This window comes from Citrus sinensis, chromosome 5 (genome assembly GCF_022201045.2).
Source record: "Citrus sinensis cultivar Valencia sweet orange chromosome 5, DVS_A1.0, whole genome shotgun sequence".
In the NCBI taxonomy this organism is placed as follows: Eukaryota; Viridiplantae; Streptophyta; class Magnoliopsida; order Sapindales; family Rutaceae; genus Citrus; species Citrus sinensis.
This window is the reverse complement of record NC_068560.1, coordinates 18,245,849-18,266,622: the sequence shown is the minus strand read 5'-3', so window position 1 is coordinate 18,266,622 and position 20,774 is coordinate 18,245,849. Positions and strand designations below refer to the sequence as shown.

Sequence of the window (20,774 nt, the reverse complement as noted above, 5' to 3'; positions counted from 1 at the left end):
TGGTACAACCAGAAAATTTTGTGTTGGAAGACTCAAAGAAAATGGTTTGTAAGCTAACCAAATCGATCTATGAGCCCAAACAAGCTTCTCGTCAGTGGTACTTTAAGTTTCATCAAATAATTATCTCATATGGTTTTGAGGCAAATGTTATTAATGAATGTGTGTATCACAAGTTCAGTGGGAGTAAACATATATTCCTGGTTTTATATGTTGATAACATATTGTTTGCCACAAATGATATAGGCATACTGCACGACACCAAGAGTTTTCTATCAAAATATTTTGAGATGAAAGATCTTGGTGATGCCTCCTTTGTTTTAGGGATCGAGATACATCGGGATGGTTCTCGGGGTATTCTGGAATTGTCACAAAGGAACTATATCGATAAAGTTTTGAAGAGGTTTGGCATGCAAAACAATAAATCAGGTTACACCCCTGTCGCCAAAGGAGATAAATTCAGCCTTAGTCAATACCCTAAGACCAATCTTGAAATCCAGGAAATGGAGAAGATTCCTTATTCTTCAGCTATATGGAGTCTTAGGTATGCTCAAGTATGTACGCGTCTAGATATTGCGTTCATAGTTGGCATGTTGGGCAAATATTTGAGCAATCCTGGCATGGATCATTGGAAAGCAGCCAAACAGGTTATGAGGTACTTACAAAGAACAAAAGAGTACATGCTCAGATATAGGAGGTCGGATCAGTTAGAGATCATTGGGTATTCCGACTCTGATTTTGCTGGATGCCAAGACAGCAGAAGATCCACATTAGGCTATATTTACCTGTTGGTTGGTGGAGCAATTTCTTGGAGATCTGCCAAGCAGACACTTGTAGCTTCATCAGCTATGGCAGCAGAGTTTGTAGCATGTTATGAGTCATCCAATCAAGGAATATGGCTGCGTAATTTTGTCACTGGGCTGTGCATTCTAGAGGGTGTAGAAAGACCGCTCAAAATATTTTGTGACAATAAGTCAGTAGTTTTATATTCCAACAACAACAAGAGCTCTACAATGTCAAAACACATTGAAATCAAGTTCCTTGTTGTGAAGGAAAGAGTGCAGAGTGGACAAATATCTATAGAGCACATTGGGAAAAATTCCATGATAGTGGATCCACTCACTAAAGGATTACCACCTAAAGTCTTTCATGAGCACAGTGCTCGTATGAGTGTGATTTTACTTGAGGATATTCAGATTTAGTGGGAGTTTGTATCGTATAATTACTAAGTGTGACTTTTAGATTTTAATTATATTATTCGGATTATTTTCTGCAGAAATAAAGTATTTCAGTTCCTTACACTCTGTTACACTAACTTAAGTTTAGATCTCAATAAAGTAAATTAGGACCAGTTGGGAATAAACATGTTTAGATCACATTGCATGTAATTTCCATGCTATGCGTTCACAATTGATCTATGTCATGTAACTATATTGATATATGTGACCATGGATGGTTGAGTTACGATTAATATAACAAAGGCCGCTATGATCCTATAGCGATGTGGTTATTGAACTAGATTGTTCAAATATACTCTAATGACATAATAGCAATTTCATGAGTTCATTAAGTTGAACACATTTCAGTTTTCATTTGTGGCCCAGTGGGAGATTGTTAGATTAATTTTATATTAATCTAATATATTTGGGGCCACACATTAAATAAATAAAATGTGTGTGCTATTATTTAATAAGCCAAGAATTAAGTGATCTATTTGAAGTTAATTAAATGGTTAAGGGTATAATTGTTGTGGATTAAATGCATAGATACCAGAATTTAATCATCACTTTAATGAGAGGCTGAAGTGATAATTATCATAAATAACTGCTGAACGGTTTTCATTAGAAAACCACCAGTCACATTATTTAATTAAAAAGGGGTTATGGTCCCCAATCTCTCATCATCCTCTGTAATTTCTCTAATCCTCTCAGAGAGAATTATAAACTCAAGAGAAAAGAGAAGATTGGAAGTCCATCTCCTACACTCAAGAACCACTACGAATCACCATAGATTCAGGTATGCTTCCGCTTTCGTATTTCTCAGTAATTTAATCTGGATATTTTGAAGATTTAGGGAATAACAACAACCCCTTAAATATAAAATAAAACTTATGTTTTCTTCTTAATTTCAGAAAGATAAATCCCATATTTATTCCACAAATTCATAAATATTTCATAATTACCTAATTATTACTATCATTTCCAGATCTACTCTCATTATTTAAATTTATTATTAATTATATTTAATTATTATTTTATATTAATTATTAATATATAAATATAATATGATAAAATAAAATAATATTATAAAATAATTTATTTTTATATTATAATTATTATAATAAAAATTAAAATATATTTAATGTTTCAATTAAGGAAAAAGTTAGATCATTGTAGTGAATTATATAATTGACCACAATCTACCGTTTAAAACTTCCAAAAATAGGTTAGCAATAAATTAATGTAAACAATATTATAACACTATACAATATTATGTTCCAAACACATTCTAATAGTGCATTTATTAAAAAAAATTGAAATGAGCTGAAATCGTAATAAGAAATTTGAATCAGAATAAGTTGTTTACTTAAGTTGTAAGTATCGGAATTGAAATGAACAACATTTCTATTAATGTGTTTATTTTATTTTAGAATTGGAATAGACTATTATAAGTTAGTAAAATGTCCTTTGTTAATTATATATATAATAATAATAATAAATAAATAAATAAAACTACAATTAATAATGATGACAATAATGTTAATTACAACAAAAAATTAATAAAATTTAACAATAATACTAATAACAACAACAACAAAATTAATTGAAATAATAATATTAATAATGATAATAATTAACATAATAAAGTTAATATGTTGTAATAATAAAAATAATAATAATGAATTAATTATGGTATAATAACAATTAAAATAATGAAAGCAATAAATTTTAATAATAATAATGACAGTAATAATCATAAATAATAATAATTAAAATAAATAAAAATAATAAAATTTAATAGCAATAATAATAATAATAATAATTAAAAATCTTTTCAAATGTCATTTTATTCCAAAAAAGGACTTATGTGTAAAAATTTATAAATTTTAGTACCTATTTAATTTTATAAAAAAATATAAGGTAGTGTAGTGTAATCAAATACAAAAAGATAAAAATAGGGGTATGTTGCAACTGTTACAACATAGGTGGCCCCCATTTAATAATTAGAAGAACTTGGGAGATAATCATTTAATAATCTTTAACTTAACCTAGCCAGAAGTACAGTGAATAGACTGGCTTGCTTTATGTTCAGCTCTGCAACTTCAAATCAGTGTCATGGGGGAGGATTTATGTGTGCCACTTGCCTGGGGCACTATAAAGAGGGGAAAGTTCATCATGCTATTTTAGCAAAGTTCTTCCTTGCACACACAGAAATTAAGTTGTAGCTCATCATGCTATTTATCTCTATTTGAAGTTATGTTCTAGGACGTAAATATACATTATACATGCTAATTTATTCCAGATCCACATCAAAATGTGTAGACAAGGATAATGATAGGGCGACAAATTTTTTATAAATTTATTTTGTACAAATAAATATTTTATAATTCAATTAATTGGATTAAATAATTTTTACCCCGCATGATTTATTTTTATTATTTTTTATTTTTATCTAAGTAATGAATTAATACTAAATTAATTTGTAAGGAGTTTGTACAACCTCCTTTATCATTACTCGTAATATAGACCTAAATCTGACATCATTTATCCTACGTTTAAAAGAACCAAGAGTGAATAAGCTCTTCTCGCCATCATAGGCAAAATTGTTTACCTTCAAGTCCACGACTATAGATTAGGTGTCTGAACTTTGTCAAGAACTTTTCTTCCAATGCGTTCCCCATCAACAGGACGACCATCTTAATAAAATACAGCAACTTATAACAAAAAAAATCAATAACAAGACCATGTACACAAGCATTGTACTGGCAACTGAAGCGGACAGTAAAAACCAATGACTAAATCATGATAATGGGCACAAAGAGATTTCACTGTAATGGTAAAATTAACCCTCTGTCTGGCGCATTCTAACTTCGAAATGATTCGTTAGAAGAGTAATAGGCGTACCTTTAGTCCCATGATTTTGCCTTGCCATTGGAAGGAGTTTTGGGATCGGAGCTGCCACCTTCCCCGGATTAAATAGGCACAACATTTGTAGGGATGATGGGCGGCGGCGGCGGCAAGTATTCGAATCCCTTAACCTCAGCCTCAGGATTTGGAGATCCCATTTTCAAAAAAACCTGCCCACACATCACAGAATATAAAAACAATTAGTCATTGAAGTTTATTATATCTTGACAATGAACAAAAAGCACAAAGCAAGAACGTAATCAAAGAACTTCACACACACTCAAACTAAAAACTCTTTTAAAGGATACGACTTTAGACCCAAAAAAAAAAAAAAAACCAACGTAATACAAAACGAGCAAAACAAGAATTTCGAATCTCTAGTAGAAAACCGAAGACACTGAATACAAATATAGTTGTTTTCAAGAAATATTTAGCCATAAAAATAATGAAAAAGAAATGCTTTAAAAAATTGCAGGGACCAAAAGAAACGGAAATATTCCAGGAGGCATGAACCCAAAAAAAAAAAAAAGATCTGAAGACCCAGCAACAAATGAACAAAACAATAGCAGTAGTTTCCGAAAACAAGCAAAAACAGAGGAAAACACAAGCAACGCTTTTGTTACAAACACGGGCAACACTTCTTTGAAAAAGCTCAAACGCACACGAAAGAAAACAGAGGAAACAATGGCAACCATTCTAAAAAGCAGTTGAAAGAAAACGTGTACCGCCACCACGGAACATTTACTTTGAAAAAAGGTTGTGAAAACGAAAGAAATTTTTCTAAAACCATTCAGAGTCTGAACCCAACATGAACAAAACACTCAACAGCAACCCAAAACAGAGGGAAACACATGCAACCTTTTGGTAAACACTAAAAACGCTTAGGGGAAAAAAAAAAAAAACCAACGCTCAAAATCCAAAAAAGAAATAAAACCCATGAATATAAAAAGCAGAGGAAAACGTTGGTAACAATGAAAACACTGGCAACATATAAAGCAGAAAGGAAATTTGGGGAAAAAATGTGAAAACAAGGGGAAAAAAAAAAAACTCAAGCGTACAAAACTCTCAACAATTCATGAACCAAAAACAGAGGAAAACATATGGAACGCTTTGCTTAAAAACTAGATACACCTCCAGGGAAAAGATACAGGTATGCCGTGAGTGGTGGTATTTACGGTTCATAAATTGCCATGCTTTCCCTCTTGTAAAGTTTTTTGGTATAAAGGTCTTGAAATATATGATATTTCAATCTTTACTTAATTGTTCATATCCTAAGGATTTTCTTTTCCATTTCATCATAACTTTAGCTCTAGGACTAATTTGATCAACAAGAATAGATTTTGCAAAATCAGAAACAAATCCTTGAACAATTTGAAAGTCCAGCAATGGTCACAAATGGCAATCTGTGTAGCTTTGGCGAGAGAATTATTCAGGAAAGACTCCAAGAAAAATCATGAAAATTGCCTTGACATATCTCAAACAAGCAATTCGAGCAAAAATATGCAACAGTTGTGATCATCATTATGGCAAGTTATGTAATGTTTGTAGACTAACCAGCTTTATTTAACAATTAGGATGCATATGACATGTCATTAGTATAGCTAGTTGTCCGTTAACTGTTAATCTGCTAGGTTTTCCATCAAATTCTAAAATGATAAAGCACAGCAAAGATCTATAATTCTTTTTTTTTTCTTTTCTTTGTTTGTGTAATTTCAAGAAAGCAATTAAGTTTAATATAAACATAATTCAGATAAAGAAATACCATATATGGCATTTCTTTTCCTTCTTTATAAAATTAAAAAAAAAATCCTTAAGATATAACAGTAACGAATTAAAGATTAACATACCCTGTAAATATTTGGAAATTTTTATACCAAAAAATTTCCAAGTAGGCAAGCATAGCCATTTATGAAACTATTAAGTACCAACCACCCCACGGCATAATATTGTATCTCTTTTCTACTGCACTAGCTTGAAAAGTGAAACTACTGAATTATACGGCTATTGTGCTGAGAAAATAAAAGAAAGCAATACACTGAAAGTGATGTAACCAGTTTGATTTTATTCCTACGATAATTCCATATTTATACAAAGTTATTGTATTATGTCTATAGCGGTAACATCACAAGATAACATCACAAGATCAATGGCCTAGATTAAATGGTGAAGACATACAATGTGGATAAGAATCGTTATTGTACTGTTGTCTTTGTTTACCGCACAATTTTAGTCCTCCGTCTTCTTTCTTGAATCTCAGTCGTTTGATCTGGCGATACTTCTAGACTCTTCAATTCAAACCTCCCGCTAATATTGAATTCACTGCAGCAATACATCATATAGCTTGTGTGCTTATTATGCATGCCTTATTTTAAAGTTCCCCCATCAAGCTTACCTGTCTGGATGGACATTGAACTTGCTTCTGAGGTATTTAAAACTTGCTGTCAGTAAGGCTGTGGTCAAGATATCTGGCGCTTAATTCTTGCTGTTAACATACTTCACTTCTAGCTCCTTTGCTATAATTTTATCCCTGATGAAATGTACATCGGTTTCTATGTGCTTCATTCTTTCATGAAATACTGGGTTTTCAGTAAGTGCAATGGCACTCTTGTTGTCACATCATACTACCGGGATCTGACTGAGCTCAATTTCAATTCTTAAAGGAGTGACTTCATCCAACAGATTTCTGCTGCTCCATGAGAGAGTGCCTTGTACTCTGCTTCGCTAGTCGACTTGGATATAACTTTTTGCTTCTTTGAGCTCCACGATACTGGATTCCCTACTGGAAAGATGCTATACCCACCAGTTGATCTCCGATCATCTCGGTGAGCTGGCCAGTCAACATCAGTGTGTGCTGTAATTTCCATTCTTCCTGCTGGGGCGAAATAGAGACCATGGTTTACAGTTCCTTTGAGGTGTCTTCATATTCTCTTACACCCCTGGCAACACACAAGCTTGGATCCTATACAAATTATGATAACTTGTTAGCATTGTCTGCTATATCAGGCCTCGTTATTGTTGCACATGGAAGTGCCCCAATTATGCTCTCATATACAATGTTTTGCCTTCAAATGCTCTTCGTCCTTCATCTTCTTCAACATCTTGACTATACCTCAAACATGAGCTCATTGGTGTGGGACTTCATTTACAATCAACCATGTTCATTTATTTAAAACATCTTGTATGTACTTTGCTTGACATAGATGCATTCCTCCACAATCTCTCTTAATTGCGATTCCCAAGAAGTAATTCAAATCCCCAACACCTTGAATGCAAAATTCTCTTTCAATTTTTTTATCATAGCTTCTGTCATCATGCCATCATTTCCAGTGAGTAGTATATCATCAACATAAATCAGTAGCTAGATTGAATTTTTTCATACTTCCAATGGAACAAGGAAGTATCTGAGACTGCATTCTTAAACTTAATAGGACTTCCTTTAACTTCTTATACCAGGCTCAACCATTAAATACCTTTTTAAGTTTGCACACATAGTTTGGCTTCTTTTTATTTTGAAAACCATCTGGTTGAGACATGTAGACCGTCTCACTTAGCTCTCCATTGAGGAAATCATAATTCACATTTACTTGCTTGATGTCGCAACCATAAGTTACCGCAAGACTCAAGATGATCTTCACTATTAATGATTTTGCCATAGGGCTGAAGGTGTCAGTGTAGTCTATTCCTTCCTTCTGATGATATTCTTTTGCAATCATCCTTGTCTTATATCTCGATACAGTCCCATTTGGGTTGTACTTTACTTTATAAACCCATTTGTTTCCAATCACTTTCTTGCTTGTGCCTCGTTCTACAAGCTTTCATGTGTTGTTGGTCATTATATCGTTCCTCTATTGCTCTTCTCTACACCTCACTAGCCAATGCATTTTCTGTGTTTTTTGGTAGGTTCTCAACCCCCTGCGAAAGAAACTAAAAAATTTGTTGTTTGGTTGCTGAGAAAATATCTCAGAAAAATTTTCAGAGGACTTTCCAGAATACTTGTATTTATTTTTCTTAATCAGAAATGTTATGATTACATCTTATTTATACTCAATGCTTAAGCATTACTATAGCTAATGACTAACTGATTCAGAAGAATCTACACATGCACAACTACAGCTCAATATACAGAGTAAACATAACAGACTCTTAACTACTTAAGCTGAGGTGGCAGCTGAGCTGTCATTCTGCTGATAATCATCTGACGTCACCAGCTTGCTGGTTTTCCTTAGCTTAAGCAGCTTCCTCTTTTCTGCACAATGAGCTTCTTTAACACCCTGAAGTTCCTTATGTGCCAGGTAAATCTTAGGTTTAAATATTTCAGACTTGGATCCTGTCACCATGGGGAAAGTGTTTGTTCAGGTTGAATTTCTAGTGGTTGCTATGATTCTAGGTTTTATTATAATCTGGTTGGTTACTTGAAGTTGTGCTTTGGGAACTCTCAATCAGTTCTGGTGCATATGTATCAGTAAAAGATGGATTATGTGTTTGATTTGGCATGTTCAGGTCTTACCTTGGTGAGTTCTCTTCTTCATTGGATGTGGCTTGGTTCTGAACAAATGGTTCTCTTCTATAATACGCCTGTGTTTTCTTTCCACTTTTCCATTTTATGTTGACATGTAAGGACATGAGTGCCTAAAAATTATTCCTTTTCTTTTCAAATAACCTTTAAGAGGTCTAAACTCACCCCCCAATCACTTTGTATGCATTTTATTCTTTTTTCTTGGGTCCTTTCTATGTGAGTTATAAAATTTATTATGGTCCTTGTTGTTTTTTATTTGGCTGAGTGGGAAAATCCAAGTATATCTTGAATATCATGTACAAAGCTTAAGCAGTATCTTTATCCTTTTCCTGATATGAAGGATCCCGATCCCCAAGTATCAGCAAGTAATTATTCTAAAGGTGCATGTTTTTTGGTCTAAGAGCTTTAGTGCTTGAGTTCATAGTTCTTTGTATATTGACAAGTTGAACAGAAAAAGATTGAAGCATTTTTATTTATAACTAAGATGTGCTACAATTTGACACATTTTTTTTTAGTACAACATCACTAGGACTCCTAATCTTCGATGTAATAAGTCTAATTGTTTTCACACTAAATTTATCTTTTATTGGACTCAGCGGACTCTGCAGACTCCATACTGTTAGACATCAATGACTCAGAATGAAGCTCTACATCACTTGATTCTTTTATTTTTGCAAACAAATACTAAAACATAAAAGAGACTTTATAGTAGCCTTTCTACTTTCTTCTCATCAATACCATTGACCAAAAACAATCCTCCATGATTGTCCTTAACAATGCAGTATTTGTCAGGCACAAAAAGAAAATCTTTGAATTTTATAAAACCTATTTTCATACCATCAAAAACAGGAAATGACGTTGTGCCAGTGTGTGAAATTTTAATTTGCGTCCATTTCTAACTGGGAGAAAGGAATTACCATTGTTTTCAGGTTTTTGTTCACATTTCTGATGTCATTAATGATCACACGGTCTGTGGCACTGTCTTGAATGTTCATTTACAGCAACAAAGGCAGCTCTCTAGTACTATTGGTTTTTTTTTTGGGCATAAAATCTTCTTCATGTCTATGCCAACATTCATCAGCCCTGTGGCCAAACTTGAAGCAAACCTGACATGTGACATCAGACTTATAGGTTAATTTTTTTCTTCCTCTATTTCTGCCTCTACCCCTTCCTCTTGAGCTGTTGTAATTTCCCTGTTTTCAAGAGTGTTGCCATGCCCTTGGTTTGGGTTCTGACCTCTTCCAAGATCATTTCTCCTTGCATTCATCGCACACTTGTTATGTTTCAGAGCCACTTTTGCCTCAAAGCAGCTCGTGCTTCAACAGTGGCTTGTTGTTCAAGTCTTACTTCATAACTTAGAAGGATTGAGTAGAGTTCTTCAAACGAGATGTCTTGAAGCCTTGAAGTTAAGCTTACCCCCACAAACTCATAGTTTCTGTGAAGTCTATAATGGTATGGTGATAAAGATCTTCATTTAACACAATCTTTCCTACAATTGCAAGTTCTATCACTAGAATTCTCATCTTGGCGCAGTATTCACTAATTGGCATTTTCTTTTTTCTTGTGCCATGTAGTTGCATTCTGAGAACTATTGATCTTGCCATCGACTGTGAGGCGTATATTCTCTCCGCACTGTCCACAGCTCAAGAGAAATTTAAAAAGTAGGTCACAGCACATATAATGCTATCTGTGATTGTAGAGTGGAGCCAACTGAGTAACAGTTGGTCGTGTCTACGCCATATTAAAAGGGCAGAGTTTGGTGTTGTTTTGATTGTGCCATTGATGAGCATATAATACATACATATTTTACCATTAATTAAATAATTGTTAGTTATATTTATTTATTATTTTTAATTAATTGAATTATTTTATTGAATAGGGAATGAATTGGAGATTATGGATAAAAAGAGCATAAAGGAGTTCAATTTGTAAGCATTAAAGATTAATTGATTTTTGGAAGGAATTAGACATACATGCATGTGGAAATCAAGCCAAGGAACCGAATTCAACAAGTAAATTCATCATGCACATGCGGACAAAAGAGAGAAATTGATTTTAGCTTTAAGAAGGGACCCCACTTGGCTTTTACAATTGGAAAAAGGAAATCCTAGTACAAGCTTAATTGATGAGCACGTGAGTGAGAGTAAAGAAAAATAAAAGGCCAAATCCTTTTGGCTTTAGGATTGACAAGGTGGGGCCCATTTTAAAGGTTATATAAGAAAGCTAAGCTCTTGGCTTTTGGAGAGGGTAGCCGCCAGTGGAGGAGAATTCGGCTTTGGAAGAGAGCAATCCGCAGCAGCAATATTTCGGCTTCTCATGGCTGATTTTATTTCTTTTGTTGCTCTCAATTCAAGTATGTCTAACTAATTTTCTTACACTGAGGTTAAGGATGAAACTCTATTCAATAAAATAATTATCTTTTTATTTAATTAATTCCTTATATATGTTCTTTGATGATTATAGTTTTTATTTCACATGATTAATTGGATGTTAATAAAATCGTTTCATCAATTCTGTCATGCATTATTGATTGTTAAGATTAATATTCGATTAATTCTATGCTTGGATCTATAAAGTTTATACATGATTATCTTTGATTTTATGTCTTTCATTAAATTGTTTACATGGAGTGCTTAGGAAACTTTGACTCTTTGTTATTCAATATGTTTACATGAGATTCTTAGATGTCATATTATTAAGCAGAAAAGAACCTACATTAGATTTAATTACTTGGGCTTAATTGTTATATTCATGAGATGACATAGATTGATTTCGAGTTGTCACTCTAAAATTGGGGATTAATTAATAATTAGATAATTACTAGTTGAATAGTGGTGGATTCTGAAACCTTGGTAATTCTTATCTTATTGAATTCTCCTTTATTTTAATTGCTTCTTTAGTTTAATTGGTTTAATTTTCTTAAAAACTCAATTTGCTCAACTAGGTTAGAATTAATATTAATTTTAGATTTAAATTAGACTTTTCAATTTATAACAATCCCTGTGGGATCGACCTCGTTACCACTATTCTATCTCTAGATTCGTGCGCTTGCGAGTACATTAAAATTTTCACAACAAGTTTTTGGCGCCGTTGCCGGGGATTGTGCTAGAAAGTCAGTTTAATCTAGGTTGATTTGATTCTTCCACTAGTTATAATTTAGATTGTCTTTTATATTTTTTTTAATAAAAAAAAAACACAAAAAAAATTTATTTGTCTTTAAATTCATTGTTTGGTTGTTTGATTTCTTTTATTTATTTTTTATTATTGTTGATTTGTTTTATTTTATTTTGTTTTTCTTTCTTTCCTTGTCTAGTTAGTTTATGAGTGTTTGGGAACGTGATTTAACAAATCGTTTGGTTAAAAGAGAGTCGAAAATTGATAGTAGTCAAACTAGTTCTTTAGAAGTGATGGATGACCCAAATAGACTATTGCCAATACTTCCACCAGTGCAAGCAGAGAAAACCCTTAGAGAATATTTTTCACCACTTGTAGCCAACCAACCATCTTGTATTGTGTTGCCACAAACCACAGCAACACACTTTGAACTCAAGCCCTCTGTCATTCAACTTTTACCATCTTTCCATGGGTTAGAGAGAGAGGATCCATATTTGCACATTAAGGAATTTCTTGACATATGCTCTACATTCCGTTTTCAAAATTTTAATGATGAGTCAATTAGGCTTCGTATGTTCCCTTTCTCATTAAAAGACAAAGCAAAAGCTTGGTTGAATTCACTTCCTGCTGGGTCTATTAGTACATGGGATGAATTGAGTAATAAGTTTCTCACCAAGTTTTTCCCTATGTCTAAAACAAATGCCCTTAGGAGAGAGATAAGTGATTTTTATCAAAGAGAGGGTGAGCAATTTTACGAGTGTTGGGAAAGATTCAATGATTTACTCCTTAAGTGCCCCCACCATGGTTTTGAGAAATGGAGACTTATACAATGCTTTTATAACGGTTTAACCATGTCGAATCGTCATATGGTAGAGTCTATGAATGGTGGGAGATTTTTGAACCTACATGAAGGGGCTGCATGAGATTTCTTTAATTCACTTTCTGAAAATTCTCAACAGTGGGATTTTTCAAATCAAAGGAAAAAATTATCTCAAGTTTCTAGAAAGGGTCTATACGAAGTTAAGGATGACTTTGATGTGAAAGCCACTCTAGCTACACTTTCTAGGAAAGTGGATGCCTTAGCTCTGAACCAATCCATGAATCATCATCCTAGTGTAGCTAATGAGGTTTGTGCTATTTGTTCTAACTTGTCTCATACAGCACAGAATTGTCCATCATTACCAGTCTATCAAGAGGCTTATTCTGAGCAGGTACATGCCTTACAATCATATGAGAAAACCCCTAATAATCCATATTCACCCACATATAATCCTAATTGGAGGAATCACCCTAATTTTTCTTGGAAACAAAATCAGCCTTTGTCAAACCAAGGAGGACAACAATTTAACATGCCCAATCAACAATTTGTCCCTCATAATCAAGTATATCCTCCTGCCCAACAACCTATGTCTCAATTTGTTGCACCCCAACAAAGAAAGCCTTCTTTAGAGGATACACTTCAAAGTTTCATTCAGTCAACCCAACAAGCTTTTCAGTCAAATACTCAAGCTATTCTGAAGCTTGAACATCAATTGGGTCAATTAGCAACTACTGTAGCGGAGAGAGAAAAAGGAAAATTCCCAAGTCAACCAATTCCCAATCCTAAAGGAGTACATGAAGTTGAATTGAGTTCAAGCCATCAGCATGAAGAAGCAAAATCTGTTATGACCTTGAGAAGAGGAAAGTTATTTGACAACAAGGTGGAGGTTCAAACAAGGAAGATATCTAAGCCTGCTTCTTCAGATCCAGTTCCATCACAAAATTCATCACCAAATGATCCTGAAGAGAGTGACCCGCCAGCTTACATTCCCAAGGCTCCTTTTCCTCAAAGGTTAACAAAGGTAAAGAAAGGGACTTCAACAGGTGAGATTATGGAAATCTTCAAACAGGTAAGTATAAACATCCCTTTACTCGATGCCATTAAGCAAGTTCCTTCATATGCCAAGTTTTTAAAAGATTTATGCACTAAAAAGAGAAATTTACATGTCACTAAAAAGGCGTTTTTAACTGAACAAACTAGCAATTTACTTCAATGTAAAATGCCACCAAAATTTAAGGATCCTGGTTCTCCTACTATCTCATGTGTTATAGGAAACTAATGTTTTGATAAAGCATTATTGGATTTGGGTGCTAGTGTTAATCTCTTGCCTTATTCTGTTTACATGCAACTTGGACTAGGGGAATTAAAGCCAACTTTCATTGTATTGCAACTTGCTGATAGGTCAATAAAAATACCTCGTGGTATTATAGAGGATGTGTTGATACAGATTGATAAATTTTATTATCCTGTTGATTTTATTGTTATTGATACTCAGCATGTACCAGATCCGAAGAAACACACCCCAGTTATTCTAGGTCGTCCTTTCTTAGCTACAACTGATGCTCATATTAGTTGCAGGACTGGAAACATGCAATTGTCTTTTGGTAACATGACCATGGAATTAAACATTTTTAATGTTCCTAAGCAGGCACAAGAAGATGATGAAGTTGTTGAAGTAGATATGATAGAAGCATCAATTGATGACTCACTTATTTCTAACCACTGTGACAATCCATTAATACCATGCACAACTAACTCTGATTTCTCTGTTGATGTTGACAATGGTATTGGAGAAGTTAATGTTTTACTTGATTCAACTCTTATCATAGATCTAATTAAGTGGAAAGAAAAGATTGAGCCACTTCCTCCTAAAGAGAAAATTGAACCATTCAAGTTGGAGTTACTTCCTAAAAACGTGCAACATAGGTCACATTCTGACATGAAAAAGGTGGTAAGATCTAAAGTGCTTAAATTATTAGATTTTTATACCACTTCAGATAACTCTGAGGAAAGCATGGAACAGAAGAGATCAAGGCAGTGCGATATTGAGGAGTTTCATTACCATCATCATTTTTTAGATAAAATGCTCCAGTGCTTAGTCAATTATGTTTTCTGGCATTTTCTATATAATTGCTTTGGTTTTCACCACATTCTTATTGATCCTGGTTGATTTGTTGTTTACATTAATTAGTTAGTTAGTAGGATTTTTTTTATTTATTTTTATTTATATTTCTTCTAACGTTTTCTTTTAGTTGTCATTTTGTTTTAAGCTTTCTCAGCCCATCCAGGTGTGATCTCTCCAACTTTCTTTTTATTATTTATGTTGTTATTATTATTATTATTATTATTATTATTATTATTATTATTTTTCTTTCATTTGTTTGCATGCATATCTTTTGTTTGTGAAACATTGAGGACAATGTTCCAAATAAGTTTGGGGGGTGGGAATAGTGTGTGCTTTGTTTGTTAAAAAAAAAACCAAAAAAAAATTCAAAAATTCAAAAAAAAAGTTGTTGTTTTTTGTTTTTATGTGAAAAGCCAATGATAAGAATTTGATTGACAATGAATATGGTTTTTAGAAAGGGTTGAATATTGTCTTAGTTTATACTTGATTCTTGTGTTAGTTCCTCTTGATTGAAATTCTTTAAACCATGAGCACTAATATCAATTCTTTCGTAATTTTTACTTGAAATTTGATATTGATGCAGCCTGAGTTGAGAATTTTAGATAGAGTAAATGACTGTTTGTCTTGATTCTTATCTCCACAATACAAAATAGTATACACGGGCACCAAAGTCAGAAATAGCTACCTAAAACCCTTAAGAGTGAAGCTATCCTTGAGTAATTTGGGCATATGTACCACAAGTATGTAGATGATAATCTACCATGAGAAGAAGGCTACCTTAAGGGGTAGAGTGAAAGCTCCTGACTATGGTTGGAAAAAAAAAAAGAGAAGAAAAAAAAAATCAAGTGCATGTGCTGAAAAAAAAAAATCAAAAGAAAATGCACATAAAAGCCCGTGAGAGAAAAAAAATTGGAGATCAAGATGATAAGATTAGTTTGACCTACTCTGTTCTTTGTTTGAGGCGAAGACTGTTGATGTTGAGGATTTTGGGAATGGATTTGATTGAATTGATTTCACACACACACTACAAGAATCAAAAGAGAGGTGGGATTGACTATTGAATTAAAGTTAGAACTTTGCTAATATTTAAAATTTTCTTTGAGCTATATAATTTTTACAATCTTTGAGGCTATTTTTCATGGTTTATTTAAAGTTTTTCATTCTTTTGATTTAATTTAATTTTTTTTTATTATTATTTTTTAAATGATGTTTGTGGGTATCATCACTGAAGCCCTCACGAGACTACAACTCGTCCACTAGGGCCACCTAGGGGTTTAAAGGCTTGTTGCATACGCTAAATGCAATCGCGATTACCTGCGAAAGTAGTTTAGTTAGGATTTACTTTTTGTTTCATTATTTTTATTTTTTTTAGTTTTAGTTTTAGTTTTGCTCGAGGACTAGCAGCCATCATCTTCAACACCGCTGGTGTATTTAGGTGGTATGTCTAGTGAGTCATCAACGAGGTGTTACAGACCATCGCTATATATAGCAGGCATGACCTAGATCATCCAGATGACATAGTTCTATCAAGTTTTGTGGGTACTGAAAGTGAAAAGTTCAATGGGCTGTGCGCAGTGGTTGAAGACGATTCTTCTTGTGTACTTGCTGGTGCTTCAAGTGCTTGTTCAATAGGCACAACCTGCTCAATTGAACCAGGATCATGAGTCACCTCCATTTCTGGATTCAGTGCTCTGATACTAAGTAAAAGTCTACTTAATTATACGGCTATTATGCTGAGAAAATGAAAGAAAGCAATGCACTGAAAGTGATGTAACCAACTTGATTTTATTCCTGTGATCATTCCATATTTACACAAAGTTATTGTACTATGTTTATAGCTGTAACATCACAAGATCAATGGCCTAGATTAAATGGTGAATACATACAATATGGATAAGAATAGTTATTGTACTGTTATCTTTATTTACTGCACAGTCTTAACCTCCATCTTGTTTCTTGAATCTCAGCCGTTTGATCTAGCGATGCTCCTAGACTCTTCAATTCAAGCCTCCTGCCAATATTGAATTCATATGCAGCAATACCTCGTATAGCTTGTGTGCTTATCATGGATACCTTATTTTAACTTGAAAGAACGAAGAAAACTTCTCAACTTAAATTGGCTTGCTTTGTTGTTCTTCTCTTAATTACTTTGACCGGCACATATTTTAAACTTATCTCCTTTACTTGTTTTACAATTTTTAAGGAGTGTTATTGTTCCAATTACTAACAAATATTAAAACACTAATTTGTCACTTTTTTTTTAAAAAAAAAGTATAATTTTTGGTACGGGTATATTTTATATATTGTTTAAATTGCCAATTATGCAATATTTATTAAATGTATAATTCGTTCATTGCAAGATAATGTGAAAAAAAATTTGACTGTCTTTTTTTTTTTTTAATTGAAGTAGAAATTCCTCAAGTCCATATTTAACTTGTGTCCAGATAACTTTTATCTTTAGCCACTTACGTTATAAAGAAATTTGCCACCATATGATGAACCTATGTCATATCTGCTCCTAAACATAGTATTTATTTGTAGTAGACAGTTGTATTTGTTGACATAGACATATGTAAGTGCTTGTGTTTATTTTCTTATGGTTCTGCCTTGTTTATTATTATTATTTTAGAGACTGGTAAATGTTCTATAAACATCTACTCATCTATGATACTTGTCCCCAATGTGAATGCTCGCTATGAAATCAACATGATAATCATAAGCAAGTAAACCTTCATGTAAATTTAATTCTTTAAAAAACTTGTTACACAACATATAATCTCTATTCCCCTTACAAATCCTAATTTCAAATGCATGTTAATTGTTTTATTAATTTGTAAGAGAAATCTCTAGGCTTTTTATCTGTATTTCATGGATTATTTTCAAATTAATTTAAGATTTTAGGATTGAAGAAAATAAGTTTTTCCTTTTTTTTTTTTTTGGTCTAGGGTGAATTTTTTATGGCAGAATGGCAGATTTTAATTAAATAAAGTTGTTAGACACCATATAATCTCTATTCACCTTACAAATCCTAATTTCAAATGCATTCTATTTATTTTTTTTTTTTACTAATTTATAAGTGAAATATCAAAGCTTTTATATATAGTTTCATGGTGAATTATTTTCAAACTAATTTAATATTTTAGGAATGGAGAAAACAACTTTTCTTTTTATTTTTTACGGTGAATTTCTATGGATGTATTAGTTTTTATTTGATAATTTTGCTGGGTAGAGTGTCAATACTTATCATTAGTAAAATTTAACATTTATGTGATATACAGATATGCTGATATGCTCCATAAAAAATTCATCATAGTGCGTAATATATACAAGTTTGATAATCCAAAATAGTAAAATAAAATCTTTTGTATTGTCTTGACACTCATATCACAAAGGTTCTTGTGAAATAGCACGTGTTAAGATATTGAAAAGAAAAGAGAGGTGGAAAGTGAAAATAAACAGCCAAAAGACCAATCATATTGATGAATCAACCTAAATTATTTCTTAATATTTAAACGGACTTTTATAATATTTTTAAAAGAAAAGAATCACTACTACTATTTACTTTATTAATTTAGTTGCAATTGGATAACTCTCTCCCAGTCTCTTCTTTCACTCAATCAAAAAATGAAATGCAAAAATCAACAAAAATATTTTTAAAAAGTTTAATGCAAACGTTGAAATTAGTAATTCTTTATTAAGACATGTTGATATTCAACATATTTTCATCAAATACATTTTAATTATTCTTGCTTCTTGGAGTGATGACCAGGAGCGAATTTTTCTGCAAACTTTCCTCCCGGGCACTCACAATGTCCTTCTCTGTCGCAATGGCCTTTACCAAATTCACATTGATCTGCGCAATCAGCATCGTCTACGCAAGCTTTGGATAAACCTAAATAAATTAAATTTGATTTGATTTCATGAGTTCTGAGGACTAAATTAAAGATGGGATTTTCAATTTGTTCAAATGCACACAGTAATATATAGAAAAATAAAATAAATAAGACAAAGAAAAGGAGATTAAAATATATACCAGAAGAAGCAACAAAGAGAAGAACAACCAAGCAAGCTAATCTAAGTTGATAAATTTTCTCCATTTTTTTTTTAGGTTGGTGGAATAAGAAAGAGATACAAGTATATATGCCATGAGGTGATCGATATTCATAGTTTTAAAAATGGTTATAAATATCTAGAAATATATGGCATGTTGTTAATCTTTAATTCGTTTTTCATATCCTAAGGATTTGCTTTTTCATTTTAAAGATATGCATTGATCAAATATATCGTATGTGTCATTCAAATTCTTCTACCAAATATATCCATTCAAAAATGTCAAGAGCGGCTATAATTGGAGATTTGGAGATTTTGTTGATTTATGTGATTGGAAGCAAGCAATTAATTTTAAGATATATTACTCTTTTCTTTTTTCTCTTCTTTTTTTTTTTAAAGGAAAGGGGATGGACAAAGTCCTAATTTATTTTTAGTCCCTTTATTTCCTCCAAGATTGAAATGAGGATGGCCAAGCAAATAAAACTACTTAAAAATCAATAGGCGATGCCTTTAGAGCTAAGTTTTATATATACATTGAATTGTCAAACAACTGATTCAACATTAGTATTTTACTTAATGAACTAGGTTAAAAAAAAATTTGAAGTGCACATGATAACAAGTACTGATTGAGTTTAATATTTCTTAGATACACTTATTGAGTATTGAAGTATATAATAACCTAGAAATCAATTACCATTCTGAATTTAAGTATTGTTTGGTATTAAGATACTTTAACTATAAAATAAAAGTTGATAGCGTATAATAAATATGACTTTTAAATAATAATTTTGAAAAAATAATATGAATATTATAGGTTTTTCATTATAAAATAGTAGAGTCAAATGATTTTAGCTTCTAAGTTATAATAATAAATATTTACCAAACACTTTAATGCTGTGCTTTACAAGTTACAACTATTCAACATCAATTTTAAAAAAAACTTCAATACTAAAAAAGGCATGCGTGAAAATATTTTTATCTTTTCCATAGAATTTCTGGAGTATCCTTTTTAGTAAACTTAACATGATAATCACAACATTACTTCACACGTTTGAGCTGGTCCGACGGATCACCTGCTGCTGCTTGGATTCGAAGAAAGTAGCGGGAAGAGTCTAGAGAGAAAAGTTCTCCTATATTTGCAGATTTGTGGACTCGGGCCTCCATTTAGATGCATAGGTCCTGAGCCCAATTATTTAACATTTACATTATACCCCTCGTTCATTAAAAATATTTCTATAAAATATGCTTTTTTTGTTGGACTCCAATATTTATTTGAATAGTAGGACCTATTCAAAAGGTTGCAGTGAGCGGTGAAATGGAGGGATGGCAATTTAGAGGAAATTAAGACCCAATTTGTGGGATGGATGGAATCTGCAATCTTATTCATACTTGCTTGGATTTGAAGGTAGGGTTTAAGGGTCATGCACTCAACACTAATGTTGATGCTATCACCGTGTGCGAAAGTGTTCCCTAGTGTTAGCACCACAAAGCCACGGGCTGATGTGGTAGTGTTGACTAATTGAATTGGGACATGTGTTGCCACTTTACAGTTAGGCTACATCCGGAAGGTACAACGAGACTAGGGCTCATTGCATAATATATGACAAAAATAGAATTTGATAAATTTTGTAAAAGCTGCTTATTTCATAATTTTCTTCATTTTGATAGTAACTTTTAAAAGCAAGTAAGGGGTTGCTTTTTATAAGTAGCTTATAAAATATGCTACCACACTTTTTTGAAGATCTTATTATAACCTTAATATTTTAAAAACTAATTATGTCTTATTTTTCCATATATCTTAGTATATAAGCCATTAGACATCATATTACAATCAAATTACCACCAAAACTATTGTATATCCTCTCCAGTATCAAAGATTTGGTATATTAAGTTCCTATTTTTTTATATTTTACTTTCATTTTCTATTATAAGATTCAATAATACTTGCATATGATTACATAATTTGTTTTTTGAATTATGACAATTTCACTTGAAAGTTAGTCATAACTTTTTAAAATCAACTTC

General features: G+C 32.4%; 1 long non-coding RNA gene and 1 other non-coding gene across 2 annotated transcripts; both read right to left on the bottom strand.

Moving 5' to 3' along the window:
* Positions 1-12,455: 12,455 nt before the first annotated feature.
* LOC112496382 (small nucleolar RNA R71) lies at positions 12,456-12,562 on the bottom strand. The gene has a single exon (XR_003062919.2). It is a non-coding gene; the product is annotated as a small nucleolar RNA R71 (small nucleolar RNA).
* A 5,807-nt stretch (positions 12,563-18,369) lies between these two features.
* Positions 18,370-18,822, bottom strand: LOC112496307 (uncharacterized). The gene is made up of 2 exons (XR_003062821.2): positions 18,733-18,822; positions 18,370-18,591 (listed from the first exon to the last, which is right to left on the bottom strand). It is a non-coding gene; the product is annotated as an uncharacterized LOC112496307 (long non-coding RNA).
* Between the last annotated feature and the right edge of the window lie 1,952 nt (positions 18,823-20,774).